A 13,996-nucleotide genomic window follows, 5' to 3' on the forward strand; every position below is an offset into this window, starting at 1 on the left:
TGGTTTTCAAAGGAGCCCGCCTCTGAGGTCCTTCACACCCGTTTGTCTTTCTTGACAGAAAGGTTCACGTCCGTGGGAAGGAAGGGCCGTGGGAGCAGTTACGACACGTGCAGCCAGAGCTGCCTGTGTGAGTGTCAAGGCTCCCCCAGGTGCCGCACCCCTGAATCCACAACGCTCTCAGCTGTCCTGGGGAGCAAGAGCGTGTGGACAGGGCAGGCTGCCAGCTTTCTTTTCAGATGCTTATCGGTTGGTTCCCGGGAATCGGGGTCCCTGGAGAACTTCTTTCCCGAGACACAGTATTCCAAATAAATATGGAGCGGAAGGACGTACCGCCCACCTGAAGCTCCGAGCAGAGGTACAAATACCCCATCTCTTCAGCCGGCAGGGCAGGGCGTGGGCACACAGCGGCTTCGGTAAAATGTCCTACAGGAGTATGCCCGGGTGAGTTCCCTTTTCAGCGGCCCGAGGGTGGAGGCCCGAGGGTGATGGCCAAAGGAGGAGGGATTTAACCGTGCATTTAGACCCGACTGTCTTCACAAACCAATCACCAAACGCCTCGATTTCCGTCCTGCAGAACGAAGGCCAGCTCAGGTGTCCTGCATTTTGCTGGGTGCGGGGACGATGAACGAGAGGCTGTGGGCAAAGGCCCGACCGGCCGCTGGGGAAAGTGGTTGTAGAGGCAGAAGGTGCCCCACATGCCGGGCAATCTCGGCGCCCACGAAAGGAGAGGGAGAAGTCTGAAAGGAGAGTGTGAGTCTTGAACAGACACCACAGAGCGGTGTCTCGGTGGTGGGGTCCGAGCAGCCGCCTCTGAGCCCGCTCCGTGCGCCCAGGGGAGGAGAGGTCTATGTGGCAGGAAGCCGAGCAAAGGCCCGAGGCAGTGAACCCAGGGTCCCTAGAGAAACCTCTGTGCGCTGCTGGAGGGCCTGTGGTTGTGTTCTCAGGCTTAGGGTGGTGAGAATCACCGGGTGATCCTGATAAAAGGCCGGTTTTCCGGCCTCACCTCCGGAAACTACCATCGGCTCAGCTGGAGCGCTGCCTGGGAATCCGCATTTTATTGGCTGATGCTTATGTGTCGCAAGCTTGGAGAATCCGAGTTCGAAACTTTACAATCTGAGCCGACACGTCCCTCTCCGAAGGAAGGCATGGGCTGAGCGTATCCGCAGTCCAACCCCAGTTCCCAATGTGCTTCCGAGTGACAGTGGGGAGTCGGGGAAGCAACCCTTTCTGGGACAGAGTCCGCACGGGTCCCGATACAGTCGCTCGTGTGCCCAGAGCAGCTGACTTCCCGGCTAGGTAGTAGCTGGAATAGGTAGCTAGCCCGTATTGTGCTGGCTGATATGTCACCCACGAGCCACACATGGCTGCTGAACACTTAAAATGTGGCTGGTGGGAACTGAGATTTAATGTGGGTGCAAACTAGATATCAGATCTCAAAGACTCAGTACGAAACAGAACATAGAATAATTAATTCATACCTTTATGGTGATTGCATGTTGACATGATAGTATATAAATAGTTAAATAAAATACATTATGAAAATTAATGTCACTGGCTTCTTTTTCCTTTCCTAGACGAAGTTACTGGAAAATCTTAAGTTGCTTACGTCCCTCACGTTATATTTCTATTGGACGGTGTTGTTCTAGATCGATTCCCTGCCCGGGTCTTCGTTTACAGGATTCCCTGGGCTTGGCGTCTCTCCTTCCGGATCACACTGGCGTGCCCAGAGCCGCTTCCCCATTTCCGTCTGAGCGGGAGGGCCACGCTGTACTGGCCCCTCAAGAGAGAGAAGACGGGCCTGACCCAGCTCATTTGTTAGCCCCCAAAGCCTGGCAGACATAAATGCCCCCCAATACAGAGAGTCAAAGGGTTTCCATAGATGAGTAATGTAAAAGATAATAAAAAACCACAACAGTGTCCAATGCTGGTGGCCACTTGAGTGATCTAGAGTAACTCTATCTCCCGGTGGCCGGGGCCTACCTGTTCCCACGGGGAAGGGGGAACTGGGGTGAGGGAGCAGGGTCCCCAGCTCCAGAGAGGGCAAGAGCGAACATGGGCCGTGTCACTTCCTCCGGGAGTCGGCCCTGTAAACGCCCAGCCAGTCCTCTCTGCAGTGACTTTCACATAGACATTTGAAGAGCGTTTCTTTAGTCCAAAGCCAGCCATTGCGCTCCTGTCCAGGCCCCTTCATCCCTGGCCCAGATGCCAAGAAAGATACGATTCGAGCGCCGGCAACATTCTTTGCCAACGGCAGGACAAGCGGAGATACCTTTGTAGGTTATTCGGGAGCAGGACAAGTTTTACGCGCAGAGGAAAGTGTAAGAACAGGAGATCCTCACCGTGTTCACTAAACCAGACGTGCTCCGGGGGCGGAGGCACCCTCACATTCTAAAAGCCTCACCTCTCCCAGCCTCCGCCTTTCGGGAGAGCTCGGACGAGTCGCTCTAGTACCTGTGCCTTCTGTCCCGAGCCGTGGGAGGCGCCCGCCTCGGCCTGGCCCTCTCTCTGCTTGAGTCCCAAGGTGGTGTGGCCCTTCATCCCGGGTCTGGAGTCAGGGGCCCCCGCCGCTTCGCTGAGCTGCCCAAACCGTAGCTTCTTTATGGACAGGCAAGCGCTGCAATTCACGAGGGAAAACACAACCACAAAACAAAACAAAAAACCCATGTTTCCAAATGCAAAGCGGATTGCATCTCGCCAGGCCGTGGGGTCAGGTGGGCTCTCATTGGCCCAGTAGCAGGAGCTGGACCAGGCTAGAAATCACATTAAATCGCAGAGAGGGAGATGGTACCTTTCCTGCCTGAGGCCGCCGCATGGCGGGATGGTGCGGGGGGTGGGGGGTGGCCCTCGGCGTCTTAGCCTGTTTGCCCACATTATACCTTAGCCCAGTGGTGGGCAAACTCATTAGTCAACAGAGCCAAATATCAACAGTACAACGATTGAAATTTCTTCTGAGAGCCAAATTTTTTAAACTTAAACTTCTTCTAACGCCACTTCTTCAAAATAGACTCGCCCAGGCCGAGATATTTTGTGGAAAAGCCACACTCAAGGGGCCAAAGAGCTGCATGTGGCTTTCGAGCTGCAGTTTGCCGACCACGGTCTCAGCCTGCTTGCCCACGTTATATCTTAGCCTGTTTGCCCACCTTATACCTTAGCCTGCTTGCCCGCCTTATACCTTAGCCTGCTTGCCCGCGTTGCCCTAAATTGAAGGTGGCAACATGCCCCGAGTGGCAATGCATTACTCTTCAGCCACAGGGGTCAGAGGTCAAAGGCTCTCCCAACTCCACCATTTGTGTTTGACTTGTGGATTTTCTGACAGGAAATGGGAATTTGGTTGATAATTACCAGGCGTACAGATAAGGTTTCCTCATTAAAGTCTCATAAAACCATGAAAATAAATCATTGCAAGTGGAAAGAGAAAGAAAATCTTCTGTTTAGACTTTTCCGTGACCATGGAGGCCAATTATTCCTCCTCTCCCAGCCCAGTGACTTGGTTTTCGGCTAGCGCGGGGCCTGCTAATCAGAGGAAAGAATTTCGTCCAGACCTCACAGAACTTGCCTGATTTTAAGTTAATGGCTTGGTATGTCAAGGACAGGCCAAGCCTGGCAGAATAAATTATGAGAGTGCAGCTGAGGAAACACAGTTGAGGAAACCCACGTAATATATGTCTGCAGATAGGATAGAAACATAAATAAATACTACCATTTCAAGAAAATCGAAGGGTTCATTTGGCCCGTCTGGGAGATGGAAGCTGTCAGGAGTCACGGGAGCGGGGACAGTCCCAGAGGAGACGCCAGGAGAAATGAGAACAGAACCCCCCCCCCACCACCACCCCTTCCGAGGGCGTTTCTTCCTTTTCTGAGCTTCAACGCCAGGCATGAGGGGCCCTGATGCGGCTGAGTTTCTCTCAGGAACTCCGCTTCAGGAATGTCCCCACTCAGCCATAAGCCCAGGAGTTTTCCTTTTTCTGCCATCATCGCTCAGGTCCCAAGACCCAGCTTTCCCGGCATTTTGCGTTCTCCTGACTTAGACCGGCCAGCCAGTCAGGACAAGGGCATCACTGGAGCCGTGGGAGCCAGCCAGGGCCTCCAAGGTTTCACCAGGGTCCCTGAGAGACTCGGACCCTGGCATGGGCGGAGCTGGTGGCCTACAAGAGCGGGGAAAGAAACACCCTTTTAAAGTCAGTTAATCATTCCAGACTAAAAGTTATCCAGATTGTTTAGGCGTAAGTTACAGTAAAATGAAGCTATTCAGGGCCCATGGCTGGGTGGTGGGGTGACTGACCGTCTGGTTTGACGGGGACTGAGGTGGACATCCAGTGCTAGAACCGGACAAAGCTGGAGGCGCTGGTCACCCCACAGGGTGGACCAGAGGCAGAAATTGAACCCCCACACAGTGCTCATGCCGCCCTTCCCTAAGAGACTGCAACATTTCCTAGGCAGTGACGGCAAAGCGCCCCGATATGGGAAGGTTTTGATTGAAGTCGACGAGCCCATTTCCTCGCCTTCGGTGACAGGTACAGCACAGCATGAAGCCCCAGCCGGAGGCTCCATCTGCTCCATCAGTGATGGGAGTTATTGTCTCAGTCTGCTCAGCTGCCAGAAGAAAATACCAGGTTGGGGGAACTTAACCAAGATATTTATTTTCTCACCGTTCTGGAGGCTGAAAGCCCAAGACCCAGGTCCCAGCTAATTCTGTTTCTGGTGAGAGCTCTCTTCCTGGCTTGCAGACAGCCACCTTCTTATTGTGTCCTCATAGGGCTTTTCCTTGGTGAAAGATAAAGAGAGAGAGAGATAAAGGAAGCTCTCTGTGTCTCTTATTATAAGGACGCTAATCCTATCAGTTCAGGGCCCCACCCATATGATCTTGCTTGACTTTACTTCCTTAGAGATGACTTCTCCAAATACAGCCACCTTAGGGAACACAGGAATTTGGGAGAGACATAAGCATGCAGTCCGTAACAGTTAGGTCACTCCGTCGTAGCTGACCAATTTTAAATCCCCATTTTGTAAAGATCCATTGAGAACATGGACTTGGCAGCCCGTGGTGGACCAGAATGCCCTGTATGAGTTGATCATACTGTGACGGCCAGGGTGCCAATTGGCCATCTGGATGGTGTTCTCTGTCTCCAACTGAAAACACCCACTTCTTCTGGCCCGCCTTTCTAAGTGTATTAACTGTTCAACGGCTTTTGTCTGCTGCTTGTCATTGGTGCCTTCAGATGAGCCCTAAAACTGCCTCCCACAGACCCATTGCCACAGACACCCTCCCCCCGCCCCCACCGCCGCTGCCCTCCCTCTCCCCTCTGGTGCTTTACCCAGAGGCATGGGTCAATGGAGAGAGAAAAGGCAACACTCTGGAGTCCAAAGTCATGACCACACTTCCCTGCTGCTACGTGGCAACACTGCCGGATGCTCTGTCCTGCACATTCGAAGTCCCCAGCCTTCTCGTGGTTACTTCCCGTATCATTGTATAAAGTCTCCAAATGGTCAGCTAACTTGACCCAATTCCCGCCCTGTCTTATCTGATAAGGAGGGGTGCCCATGTTCCTCTCTTTTCAGACGTTTGTATCAATGGCAAGTTCTATGCTCAAGGAGTTGTCACTGAAGATTCTGGAAGAACCACCGAGTATGGTGAAGGCGGCTGGGCACCGTCTCGCCATCATCTGAATCATTTTTGTGACCTTTTATCTTAAATTGAAAACATCTAAGCAAAAATTTATTCCTAAGTGTAAGTGCCAGGAGCCCAAAGTTAATCCCTCACTTACCCGGATTTTCACGGAGGTCCCAGTGTGATTATGTTCCTAGGTTTTGCAGCTGTTCCTTCTGGGCTTCCGTCACCCGCCGTGTATCGCAGAGGTTCCCTCCCTTGGTTGGGGGCCGTGTGCGACAGGCCGGAGGAGCCATGCTGAGTGTCACCGGCGCCTCATGATCCAGGTGGAGTGCCCTTTCGGAACTTCATCTGCCTGGGGTCGGGGATGTTTGTTGAATGGCTGCATGACGACTGGATCCTGCTCCCTGCTCCTGCATTCCTGCTCATGTTCAATACGGGCTGTGATTTCATGGCGGATAAATCTGGGCATTTTTCGATAAGAATTCAGAGAAGAACTGGTGACTGTCCCCAGGAACGCATCTGTCGTTCCAGCAGAACTTTGCTTCTCCTGTTGGGGGGTGGGGGGGTGCCCATTTCTGAGTACACACAGCCCCTGAATGTGTTCGCCTCTGTTTGGGTGCCACACTTCGGAACAAACAACAAGGCCATTCAGACCCTCAAGGCCGTGTCTGCACAAAGCATCCACTTGGTTACATAAGCGGCTCACGTTAGTCATGGGAACAAGATTTTTTTTTGGAAATTTACAAAAGCGTAACTCGGCAGTGGAGAACCCTGACAAACGCTGCTTAAGTGGGGTGACCAAGGTCAAGATCAACAGTCATAAATTATGTTGAAATGTGCCCTTGATATGACGTGATGAAATGGCACTTTACTTCAGTGACCTTCCTTTCAAATGCCCATAACCCCCCGTTGGATCTTGAGAAAAACATCAGACAGATTCCATCCTGCAAAAAACCGGCCAGTTCTCCTCAAAACGTCAAGGTCATCGCAAACAAGGGCAGTCTGAAACTCAGCCACAGCCCAGGGTTAGTCCAAGGTCAAGGCATCTAAATGCAACGTGGACCCTGGATGGGCCCCTGGGACAGAAAAAGGACACGAGGGAAAACCAAGGAATCTGAATAAACCACGGACTTTAGTTAATAAGACTGTATCGACATGGGTTCATTAACTGTGACAAAGGTACCATACTAATGTAAGAAGTCAATAAGTGAGAAAAATGTGTGAAGGCATTGGGAGTAGTATATTCCTATATACTCCCTCTCCTAATCTCTGTACTATCTGCTTAATTTTCCAGTAAATCTAAAACTGTTCTACAAGTAAAGCCTATTAATAATACTAATAAAACACATACAAGGCAATGGTACTTACTAGGTTGCCGAGGTGAAGGGATGTGTCAAGAATAAATAACATGTTGCCCTGGCCTGACGTTTTTCTCAGTGGTTAGAGCGTCGACCCACGGACTGAAGGGTTGTGGGTTCCATTCCCAGACAAAGGGTACATCCCTCGGTTGCAGGCTCGATGCCTGGCTCCAGTCCGGGTGGGAACCAGAAGCAACCACTGGATGAGTCTCTCGCACATCGATGTTTTTCTCTCTCCCACCCTCTCCCTCTACCCTCTCTAAAAAAGTCAATGGAAAAAAAATCCTCAAGTGAGGATTTCTTAAAAGAAGAATAAATAAAAATGTTTATTTTTAAATTTATTGAACCACATTGGACCTTCAGGACATGATGCTAAGAGAAATAAGTCAGACAGAGAAAGACAAATACCATATGATCTCACTTATATGTGGAAACTAAAGTCACACACAAACTCATAGGTCCAGAGAGGAGTTGGGTGGCTGCCAGAGGCAGGTGTTGGGGGGAGGGGTGGGCAAAATGGGGGGAGGGAGTCAAAAGGTACAAACTTTCAGTTATAAAATGATGCATATGTTCTGGGTTTTTGTTGTTGTTGTCTTTTAAGAAGAAGAAATAAAATCTCACCACACCCTTGAACATGGAAGTCAGCTAAGGAGAGAACACATAATAATCTTACTAAGTTTTAAGTTTTCTACTTTATCGCCTTCTTAATGGACAAAACATGCTTTGAAACCGTTAATGAAGAAATCAGACACAAAGCTCACATGTTATGTGATTCCAGTCATGGGAAATATCCAAAGTAGGGAAATCTATTGACACAGAAAGCAGGTTAGTGGCTGCCAGGGGCTGGAGGGAGGGAGGAAGGGGGGTGACTGACAGTGGGGATGGGGTTTCCTTGGGGGTGATGAGAAGACTTTGGAACTAGACAGAAGTGATGATTGCACAACATGTGAATGTACTAAGTGCCACTGAATTGTTCCCTTTAAAAATGGCTCATTTTGTGTTAAGCAAATTTTACCTCCATCAAAAAGAATTAATGATATTAAAATAATTTAAAAATAAAATAATCCTATATAATAAAGGGCTAATATGCAAATCGACCAAATGGCAAACGACCAGTCACTATGACGTGCACTGACCACCAGGGGGCAGACGCTCACCACAAGAGTTGCCCCTTGGAGGTCAGTGGGCTCCCACAGGGGGAGCGCCACTCAGCCAGAAGCTGAGCTCATGGCTGGCGAGCACAGTGGTGGTGGTGGGAGCGGGCCTAAGCTGGCAGTCAGACATCCCCTGAGGGCTCCCAGACTGCAAGAGGGCACAGGCCGGGCTGAGAAACTCTTCCCTCCAGTGCACGAATTTTCATGCACCGGGCCTCTAGTAATGATAATAAAATAGTGATAATAAAAATAAGTAATACTATAAGTACCATGCTTTTGTCTGCCATTTTTTCTTCGTCAGACTCTGAATGTTAACGTAGTGTTATTATAAAACTGTAAATGACCAAATAAAATAAAAGTCACTTTCATTTGGGAAAAGAAAAAAGTCAGGAAGCAGTTATAAGTCGATAGGGGATCTGACCACAGGACAGCATTTATGTGGCGGACGGCGTGGGCATAAAGGTGGGCGCAGTGGGGAGCCAGTCGGGCCAGAGTTCCCTGGTGTGGGGCTCTCAACTTGAACTCCGTGGTCCTCACTGTCTTTGTTCATAAACCGAGAGGCGGGGGCCAGGGTAAACATGAAAAGACCCTGCCAGGGAGAAATAGCCAAGGGTTTTCAGACAAACCATTAGAGATTGGCGTGTGTGTGAGCAGCGGGGAGAGTGGGAACGGCCTTGCGCCCACAGCGGGATAACTGGTGGCAGCGCTGATTGCCTTGACGGAACTGGCCAACCAGTGGCCTAGGCCTCCTGTGACCCAGCAGGGGAGCCGGGCGGCAGTGTGCGAGCCTGGAGCTCTGTTTCACCAATTGCTTGAGGCACTTGGGCCATGACAGCAGGGCCCGCGGATGTGGCAGACTTCAAAAGGGCGAGCTGGGAGCAGATCTCATCTCGTGCCTGGTTTGGGGGCTGCCTTCCCCCTCCCGCAGCCTCTCCAGACACTGGCAGAGATGAACGTGTGTGCCCTGGGGCTGGGGCCCCGCTCTGGCCTGGCCCACGCGTCCTGCCTCCGCACACCTGGAGACCAGTGCGCGAAAGGCCTAGGGGCAAGGTGCTGGACGCTCAGAGACGCTGCTGCACCTCTCTGCGTCTCAAGCCCGTTTCGGGGAGGGGATGCTGAGCGATGATGGCTCCACTTCCCCTCAGAAGGCAGCTTAGCCCTGGGGTGCTGGCTGTCGAATGCCGGCAGGAAGGAGCTGTGGGGTGCTGGTAAGGCCTCTTCACCACACCCAGGGCCATGCCAGGGGCAGGAGCTAAGTACTGATACCTGCTCCCTCCCGGGTCCTTGGTCATCTCTCCTTAGGGTTTAAAGTGAGGCCGAGCTTCCCCACCGATGGCTGGCTGTTCCCTAACTCAGAGCTCCCTCTTCTGTCACCCCAGCTAAGTACCAGATGTGGAATTGGGGTGAGAAAGCCAGCATGTTCAGGTTCAGGTCAAGAAGTTGACATGGAAAATCTTTACTGCCTTCAACAACAACTCAACATCACAGAAATCATGGCAGAAACCAGGTACATGTTTCCAAAACCGAGCAAAAGGTATTTATAATTCAGCTTCTGAAACGTGCCATCAGAAGGCTCCAAAAATAGGGCTAAACGAAACACTGCTGGATACTATTTCAGTAAGTTATGCTATCTTACCTTATAATAGACAAATATGCAAATTGACCGCACCTTTGCTACGCTCAAGCCACGCCCACCAACCAAGCCACGCCCATCAACCACGCCCACCAGGAAACCATTGCAGGGAAGCTGGGGTGCGGTGGAGCCCAAGGCCTGGAAAGCCGCCTGGGGCTTTCCGGGCCTTGGGCGCCAGCGGGGTGCCTGCTCAGATGGCAGGAGCGAGCCGACCTGGGGGGTCGGCTTGCTCCTGAGATCGGGTAGCAGGGACGCTGGGTGCAGCCAAGCCCAAGGCCACCGCCCAGGGCCAAGCCGGGACCCTGAAAGAAGGTAGAAGGCGGTGGCCACAGCCAAGGCCTGGGTCCCCGGTGCCGGCAGAAAACTGGTGCAGGCAGCCAGGTGAATGAAGGTCTATTGCACGAATCTTCGTGCAAATGGGCTACTAGTATAATAATATGCCCCAATATGCAAATTGACCAAACAGCGAAACGACTGATCACTATGATGCACACTGACCACCAGGGGGCAGACACTCAATGCGGGAGCTGCTCCCTGGTGGTCAGTGTGCTCCCACATGGGGAGCACTGCTCAGCCAGAAGCCAGGCTCATGGAAGTGCTAAGGAGCAGCGAGCTGAGTGGTAAGGAGCAGCAAGCAGGCAGGTGGTAAGGAGTGAGGGGTCCCAGACTGTGAGAGGGATCCCGGACTGCAGGAGGGATGTCCAACTGCTGGCTTAGGCAGACATCCCCCAAGGAGTCCCAGACTGCGAGAGGGTGCAGGCCGGGCTGAGGGACTCCCCTCCAGTGCACAATTTTTGTGCACCAGGCCTCTAGTAGTCAGATATAATGGAAATAAGAAAATGTCATCCCTTTAAGTTCACCATAAAAACAAACAAACCTCACTTAGCATACTTTTCTTCTAATGCAAGACAGTATTATAGGGTGGCATCTTTTAGATGTGACTGTTCAGACATTTGTTCATTCATTCATTCAACAAACATGTGTGAAAGGTTTCAGAGGTACAGGTTAGGGGGGTAGTGGGTCTCCTCACTGCCCAGGCTGATGGGGGCTCTACCATATTGTAGCTGCACCTTCATGAACCAGGAGGAGAAGACTGGAGAGCCACATAAAGGCTCTTATGGCCAAGCCTAGAAGTGACAAACCTTATTTCTACCCACATCTCTTTAGTCAGAACTCAGCCACCTAGGCTCAGTCTGACAGCGAGGAAGGCTGGGAAACACAGGGGAGCAATGGACTTTCAGGAACACTGAATGTTTCTGCCCTACCTGGGCCGTAATGTCGACAGGTACATAAGGGCAAATGGCAAAGCATTTCACGTCCAGGGGAAAGTGTTAGTACACTACCCAGAGGCATCAGACAGGTGTGTTGCTTTAGGAAATTTAAACTAATCCCTGTATGAAGGCTGGGTCAGAAGGGGAAGGCACTAGAGCCAGGGAGACCAGTTAAGAAGAGGTTGTAACAGTCTTGGCATTTGGCAGGAAGAGCGGCCTTCATGTGACAGAGGGGAGTGAAGAGTAGAGATGGACACTACATTTTCTGTAGAAGATTGATGGCATGCAACGTTGGAGTTGGAAATCCTGATTTTGGAGTCAAGAGGAGATACTTGAAACCATGAGAGCCTGCCAAGGGAGAGGGAAGGGAGGTCCACCTGGAGCTCTGCAGCCCCTTGGCCAGAGGGGGCGATGGAGAGCAGGAATCAGTGATCTTAGGATGGAAAATAAAAGGACTGAAAATGAAAGTTAAAGATGTTTTCTTTCTGTATCAGTTTGGGACTTTCTGTATTTCCCAATTTATCTAAAAGGAAGATGTGTTTCCTTTCTAATCTATAATAATAAAAGAATAATATGCTAATTAGACCAGACGTCATTCCGGACATCCTTCCAGACAACCTTCCGGACAAAGCCGGGGCTGTGAGGGAAGCCCAAGTCCTGGGGCCAGAGGGAAGCTGGTGCCAGCAGCCAGGGGGAAGGAAGGCCTACTCCTGCACAAATTTCATGCATCGGGCCTCTAATCTATATATATAAAAGCCTAAGCGACCAAACTACCAAACGACTGGCTGACTGGTTACTATGACACGCACTGACCACCAGGGGGCAGATGCTCAACACAGGAGCTTCCCCATGGTGGTCAGTGTGCTCCCACAGCCAACCTCCCGCAGCCAGCCAACCTCCTACGGTCCCTCCCCCCGGCCAGCCAGCCCCAATAACCCCAATCAGAATCTCCCACAGCCCTCCTCCCTCCCCCTGCCCAACCTCCCTCGGCCCTAATCAGCCCCAATTGCCAGCCAGGCCAAGGAACCCCACCTGTGCACGAATTTGTGCACCTGGCCTCTAGTAAGATTATAATGTTCTTAGTTTAAAAAAGAAGAAAAGAGAAATGTCAAATTAAAGGTAAGTTCCCTTCTCTACCAGCTCTAAAACCAACAATTCTTCCCTAAAAAGTGTATGTATTTTAGTCCTCCGACTCCTGTCCTGACACACATTTCCTAGGAAGCCAACCCCCACAGGAACTGGTGTGATGGTTCTGTACGGATGACACAGCACTCATACACAGACAACACACACAGTTGTTTCGGGCAACTCAGTGATTCTCAGTCAGTCTTTTTTAAATTGGATTTACTGAGGTAACTTTGGTTAATAATAGTACAGGCAGTCCTCGGGTTACGTCCGACTTGATGTGCCTTGTTTCGTGGTTACGTCGCCATCTCCCATTTATTTATAAAAAAAAAAGTTCCGTCATTTCGAAGTATGTACATATGTGCTTTATGTTTTTTATTATTTATTTACCACAAGTAAAGGCCAGGAATTGTTATCTTTCTTTTAATTTTTTTTTTTTACTGTTTCACTTCATTACTGCTGTGTATGTGCTCCATGTGAGTGACGTAGGTGCTTATGTAGGTGGGCTCCGACTCACGGCGAAAACCGCATTATGTCACGCCGTGGGAACAGATCTCCGACATACCTGAGGACCTACTGTGTATCAATTTCAGGTGTACAACATTCATTAGACTGTTATACCTGGTGCTCAATTGTGTGGTCACCACCAAAGGTCTAGTTTCCTCCCCTTACCATTCTCCGTCAGTCTTTATCAAATCATCCTGTGACCCATAAATGGATGAATAGAAAATATCAGTCACTTGACAGTATGAGAAATTTTCCCTTTCTAGTCTTTCCAAACTCTCCCCTCAGGCCACCACCACCCATCTTTATTTAATAAAGCTACTCTTTCAATGCCGAGTATTGCAAAGCGTGAGCAGTTGGGCACAAGTCTAACTCATTCAGAACATAGACGAATGAGCACAATTCTCCTAGTGTCATGAGACTGGCAGAGGTAAGGGACTTGTCTTCATGCACGAAGGATGACACCCGATTAAAAACAGCGTTTTGCCTTCATGTTGGACATTCTCAATCCATGGGTGACTTAGTTCGTCTCCTATATCAACACCCGGATATGCGTACGTGATAGAAGGAGACATCTGTAATACTTTCAACAATAAAGAGAACTTAAACACACACACACACACACACACACACACACAACATGCGTGATAGAAAAAGACACCAGAGTAGCCCAGCCAAGTGATAGAAACACTGGCTTTGGGGTTAGTCAGAGGGGATGCAGGCCTTGGCTCTGTCACTTTGGGCAAACCACTGAGCCCCCTGTGCCTCTGCTGCCTCACCTGTGACATGCCGGCGACGGCCTCCAGCACCCAGGGCTGCTGCAGCGACTGAAAGAGATACGCGTGGGAAGTGCTGTGCCTCCTACTCAGGGACCCCCCACGGCTGAGGACCCTCCACAGAAAGCTACCTTACAGATAAGACGGTGAGCCCGGGAGGTTCAGTGGCGGAACAGGCTCAGCACAGGCAAAGCCTCCCTTCTCCGGCCGCATCCCGAAGGTCCTGGCACTTGCTGGAAGATCAGTTGCTTCACGCTGTGAGGAGCGGAGCACCGCAGGTTCCCTGGGTCTCGGGAATTTGGGGTGCGGATGCACAGGGCATCAGACAGACCAGGACCCTGTCAGTGGCAGAGAGACAAGACAGCAGCACACGATGAGAGATGCCATCCTGGGTCCCCTGGTGGGTTTGACCACTGCTCCCTAGACGAGGGCTCTGTCATTTTGGAGACCCAGCCATTCCAAGGCCACAGCTGAATACCCAAACGCCTCCTCCCGCCTCTACTCACCCAAGGCCCCCACCGCCCGGAGGCTGGAGGCTCCGTCTCTGCGCCTGAAGCTCACTGG

Source organism: Eptesicus fuscus, chromosome 8 (assembly GCF_027574615.1).
Source record: "Eptesicus fuscus isolate TK198812 chromosome 8, DD_ASM_mEF_20220401, whole genome shotgun sequence".
In the NCBI taxonomy this organism is placed as follows: domain Eukaryota; kingdom Metazoa; phylum Chordata; class Mammalia; order Chiroptera; family Vespertilionidae; genus Eptesicus; species Eptesicus fuscus.